Genomic DNA, 6,468 nt, shown 5'->3' with positions numbered 1-6,468 from the left:
AGATTCTTAGAACCTCTTGAGATGTTATATTCAAATGCATTGGGAAGTTATGTTTAGTTTGGTTCAAAATAAGTAAAATGTTTGGAAAAAATCATTGAAGCAATCAGGAAAAGGGAAATATGGACTGGGTATTAAATGATACAAAGATATTTTTGTTTATTTTGTTAAATGAATATTGGCATAGGAGTTACTAAAAATACTGATATCACTAGGAGGTAATACTAAAGTATATGCAAATATGTGAACTGCTTTAAGCCCTTACTAAATTAGTTCTGATTCTTTCAGTTAATCCTATTATCCAGAAATTTTATTATTTCCCTGTAAGTTTAAAAATATTAGTTTGGATTCCCTTAGGATACAGCATAGAGCTATATGCATAGAAGACACTGAAAAATATTTAAATGAATAAATGTGGGAAACAATTTTGGCTGTTTTAAATAAAATATTTGTTTTTCAAGCAACAGACATATACATAATATATCTTTAATAATGATATGTATGGTAATTATATAATGTAAAATATATACAAGATATAATATATAGTAGTATCTATGACTGCTTCTTAAAATATACATGCTCATATATATGCTAATATGTGTGTGTATATATATATATAATATACATATATATTTTATATATATATATGCATATATACATGTAAAACTTTAAAAGCCCAGGAATAATGACATTCTCAGTACCAGAAGTCCTCATTATATGAAACTTGATTTTATCTAAATGCATATTTTGCACACAAAATGTAGTAGACAAGTACCATCAAAACTGAATGATGTTGTTAGCTTAATAGCAAAGTTTTTAGGTTTTTAAATATATTCTGATAAGCAATATTTCTAAATATGTCATTTGTACTATACCCCACATACAAACATCACATTTAGCCTATTAAAACCTTAAGGTAAAAATAGCTAAATATGGTTTGTGCCATTTACTATTGTTTGGAAGTCCAAAGCCCATCTTTATTTTAGAATCTACTTTTTTATGTGATTCTGCAAACTACATTTCTCACCTTCCCTGAGTGAGCTGGCATTCTGTTAGAGAATGCTAATGGCAGGAATTAAGTGGAGACTGTAGTGCGAACAAAGGGACTTGCTTCCAGTTTTCCAGTTACTATACTGTTCTAGCAGCAGACAACTGGCTCCAGCCCGCTGTTTCTTTTTGCACTCACATCCCAGGTTCGCCACGCCTTCTTAGAGGACCAGGCACATTGCAGACTCCCATCCTCTGGTCGTGCTAGTCCAGACCAGAGGATGGGAGACTAGGGTCCAAGTACTAGTGCCCATTCTTTCCTCAGAAGCCCAGCACCTCTTAAGCTTCGCTCTCCCCACCCCCCACCACCTCCAACATCAAAGCATTGTATTAATGGATCTGCATCTTGCTGCTCCTGACTTTAGTTAATTCCGTCTTTTCTTTTCTTTCTTTCTTTCTTTCTTTTTTTTTAACCAGCTCTAGAGGTGATTGCTGCTTTCTGCAATTATAAACTTCAGGTTACTTTAGAGTTTTCCTTCTGCTCTTTGAAAATTCCAGTATCAGGGTAAACATATACTCTTTGTTTGAAACATTTAATAGGCTTTCCTAACTAGACCCAAATGAAACACATTCCAAGATGGGCATCTTAGCACATATTTAAATCTTCCATTTTATCCAATTATTTTTCAAATGATCAAAGGAATGCAAAACTGAGATACAGTGAGTGGCAAATACTGTTTGCCTCAAATCAAGGAAATTTTCTCTAAGACTGTGAGTGCCTAAAAAAAGACTGAAGGAAGGGCTAAAAATAATGTGAAAATCTGGAGTTTTTGGGCTGACTCGGGAAAGTCAATGTGTAGGAAATGCTTTCCAGTGGAATTCCTGTAATATCACAGTAGAGGTCAATAAATTATGGCTGGTGTGACAAATGCATCCTGCTGACTGCTTTTGTAAATAAAATTGCATGGAAACATAGTTTCACTTATTTATTTATGTATGGTCAGTGGCTACTTTTGCACTATAAAGGTGGAGATGAATAATTACGACAGACATATGGCATGAAAACCTAAAATATTTACTATTTAGCCCTTTACAGAAAACATGGTCAATATCAGATCCAAGGGTAAATATGATGTCATTTGTATTGAACAAAGTTTAACCTCAACATTAATTCCAAATATTAGACCAGGTGTAAGAATTTATACAGATTAAGATACTGCATTATTTCATTCACTATGGGTTTCATTAAAGGCCAAGGGACAGCAGGCTGAACATCAAAAGTAGAAGCCACTGCCATAAGTTGGTTCAAAGAGAAAAGTCATGATATTTGGAAAAGGGAGATATCACTAAATATAACAAATTTAAAAAATAATAAAACTGGGTTACCACAGAAAATAAAAGAAACATTTTAGCCTCCAGAGGTACCACAGATATGAGAGAGTACACAGACAATTGAAGATTTAAATTGGCAAATTGAATCTAAACTATTTCCATCTTGCTTGTCATGAAAGATTTAAACAACTCAATGCAATCTCCAAGAGAATTCCCAACCATGTGAAGAGTAGCCATCCATCTGTAAGAATAAGAAAACATTTGTTCACTGGGCATATGAATAGATATAGCAGTTGAGAAAAGGGGACCCATCTTAGAACTCTATGCTAATACTTCTTAGAAACAGATCTGCAATGTAAAAGGCTAAAACTATATGGTGTTTTTAGTTGACATTCTCAGTGTAATTCGGAGGGCATTTATATATTACAACAATATGCAGTAATGAAAAGGTAATACTCTGAGTGAGGGAAAATTGATTCCGAGGGAAAGGCTGCTCATTTAAAAATATAGTGGGGACAGTAAACCCAGATCACAAGTATCAGGAAATTCAATTAATTAATTAATTAAAGGAATTCTCCTAGAATTTAGATAGAAAGGATTCAAAGACAAGAAAGGGAAAAGATAAATCGGATGGGTCTCTGTCCTTAACTAAGCCTGGAATTCCAGACTCAAACATTCATCTGCTTATTTGATAATTACACTTGAATATCAAACAGGCATCTCAAATTTAATAAGATCAAAACAAAATTCTGTATTTCTGTTGTTCTCAAACCTTCTCCTCTTAGTTAATATCACCATCCTACAGTTGCTCAAGGCCAAAATCTAGAAGAAGTCATTGATTCCTGTCTTCCCTGAAACCCCACAAGGAATCCATCAGTCTATTCTGCCTAAACTTATCTCTCTGTACCTTCCTTCCACCTCTGCCTTGCTGGTCCAGGTCAACGTTATCTCTCATCTGAACTGATATAAAAGTCTCTTTTCAGGGCTCCCTGCTTCCAATCCTGTCAGCCATCAATCCATTCTCCACAGGGCAGTCAGTGATCTTTTAAAAGTGTAAATCAGATCGTGACACTTTCCCACCAGAATCCTCAAATTGCTTCCCTTTGTAAGAATAAACAGGAGGAATCTAAAGACAGTCATGGGATAGGTTTTAATTTTCATAGGTACTCCCTTAAAAACAGACGGGACAACTAGGAGAACAGAACCTCAAATCCACATATATGTCTACAACAAAAGTAAATGATAACATTCCCACAAACCTCAAAATATAATCAGGTGCTGAGAAACCACGAATAGCGAAAGACCAGGGTTTATCAGCATTTGTGCAGAAGGCAGCATGGAATCAAACAAACATGAAAAGAGAAGAATCCCCAAATAGTCAAGAACTCCTCATTGGAAAAGTTGGTGAGGCAAATTTGATGACAGCAGCTAAATGGAGATGGTTTTCACCCAGACTAATTCAGAGGTGAGTGCCAGGGTCCCAATGTAAATGTCTCAACCAGCCATTGTTCCCTTCTGATAATCAGAACATCAGATAAAGAATGTAAACTAATATGTATAAAATTGTTAAAGACAGGAAAGAAGACTCGAAACACGAGAGCACAAAAAAGGCCAGGGGAATGTGAAAAATAAAATAATAGAACTTCTTGAGTTGAAAAATAAAATTTTAAATATTTTAAAGAACTAAAGACAGAATTAGTAAATGACAAGACAGATGTGAAGAAATGACCCACAGTGCAGCACAGTTCTAAAGAGATAAGAATTATATATATAATTATGATATATGTATCCAATAGCAGTTTAAGAAATGAAGGACGGAGAACATGAGGGAGAAATAAATGCAAAGTGAGATGGCTTTTTTCATATTTTCATTTTTCATAACTGAATAAATATATGAATAATTAGATGCAGACATCACAAGACCTAAATGAGATAAAGGAAGTGAGCTCCACATCTAATCACATGGGAGTCAATCTGAATACAAAAACAATGAGTAACATTGATCAGTGAGAAACAAGTAAGTACCAATTAAGAAAAGTCAACTGGACTATTTATTTTTCATTTTTTAAAAAGATTTATTTATTTATTTTATATATATAGAGAGAGAGCATGAGCAGGAGGGGCAGAGCGGGAGAGAGAGAATCCCAAGCAGACTCTGAGATGAGCACAGAGCTTGCTGTGGGCTTGATCCCAGGACCCTGAGATCAGGACCTGAGCCAAAACCAAGAGTCAGATGCTTAACCAACTGTGCCACCCAGGCACCCCTGGACTGACTCTTTAAAATACTGAGGGAAAATAGCTTCAACTTAGAACTTATACTCAGCTAAACTATCATGTAAAAACCAATCAAATAACCAAATAGGTAAAATAATAAAAAAAAAACTTCAGACAAATCAAAATCAAAATCTACCAACAGAGTTTTGCTGAAGTATCTCCTACAAAATATTATTTATGGAGACTAAAATTTAATCCAGTAAGGATTGTTAATGAAAGTTTAAATTGATACAAACATAAATTGTTATTATACATTAAATTTTGAAAAACTATCTGTGCTCTTTGCACAGGAATTTTTATCTATAAGTTTTATCCTAATAATTTTGCTATGCATATGTGCAAATATTTTCCCCCAAGAACCTTTCAAACTTTTTTCATTATATTGAAATTAGAAACACTTTTGACCTTCAACAAGAAGAGACTTGTGAAATATTGAAATACTATGCTATTCATTAATCATGTTTTTATAAAATAATCTGTCTGAAAGCATGGATAGGTGGTCTCAGGGATATTATTATTATTATTTTTTAAGATTTTATTTATTTGACAGAGAGAGACACAGTGAGAGAGGGAACACAAGCAGGGGGAGTGGGAGAGGGAGAAGCAGGCTTCCCGCCGAGCAAGGAGCCCAATGTGGGGCTCGAACCCAGGACCCTGGGATCATGACCCAAGCCGAAGGCAGACACTTAACAACTGAGCCACCCAGGTGCCCCCAGGGATATTATTTTCAAAAGCAGCTTATACTCTTGTACAGTTTGTTGAAATATTACTAGAGACATAACCTCTAAAATATTTAGATTAGTTATCTCTGGTAATGGAATTGTGAGTACTTTCAAATTACTTTTTTGTGCCTGAAAATATTTTAAAATTATTTCCACACTAAACTTTTCCTTTTGTACTCAGAAAAAAATTATTAAAAATAAATGCTATTTGTGGGTTCAAATATGCCTTCAGTTTTTGAAAGTTTGAGGACGGAGAACTTGAACAAGGCATGTTCGAGCATGAAATACCTGCTCTGATTAGCTTGTGAATTAAAGGAAATATTCAGAGTTTTTCGATAATATCCCAGTACCTCTAGTTTCACATGTTTAATTCAGAAAATGTGTGAGGCAAGAGGAGAAATAATAGAGGTGAAAAGTACCCATGGGAATCCAAGGCTGTTTCTAAGGCAACCAGGTATATTCTAACTAATCTCAAAATATCCTCACTTATCGTGGTGTCTATAATGTAAGCATATAAAAACTAATTTTTAGTAAATGTTATGTTTGGTGATTTTTCTGTTTATTTCTATTTGTTTAAGTTTTTCTTACAAATAGAACTTGTAACTGGCTATTTTTTATTTTGAGTGACTAAGAAAAAAATTAAGCTTCCAGTTTTCACTACGACTATAAGTAGATTATAAAGTGGGAAAATATGTGTATCTTATTCCCATATTTATTTTAAATGACTCTACATAATTAATACAACTCTAGGCATGGATATCATAAAGAAAAGCCATTCTTAAAGTTAAAACAATATTTTCCCTTTCACATGGCTTATGCAGTTAATAACTCTAACAGTTTTTCAATGTTATACAAAACATTCTATTGATTTTTAAGTGCAACATTCAAGAATCACTGATGAAGGGTTTAAACAGATGGGGATTCATTCTTATAGAAATGGTATGTAACAAGCTTTTCCTGAGGTTAATATCTATTGGACAGAGATGAAGAGGGCATGGATCTGAGGACTCTGAATGTATCTCATTAATCCTACTAAAGCACGCCATAAAAAAGGAAACCACAAGTTCTAAGTAGAACACAGTGAGATTTGGCAACAATATGGTTTATTAGGCAGATCAGAAGAGGTCACTTAATTGTTTTAAAATGCAACATAACA

Source organism: Mirounga leonina, unplaced genomic scaffold, assembly GCF_011800145.1.
Source record: "Mirounga leonina isolate KUSES-001 unplaced genomic scaffold, KU_Mleo_1.0 Mir_125, whole genome shotgun sequence".
Taxonomy (NCBI): domain Eukaryota; kingdom Metazoa; phylum Chordata; class Mammalia; order Carnivora; family Phocidae; genus Mirounga; species Mirounga leonina.
This window is presented reverse-complemented; position numbering follows the sequence as displayed.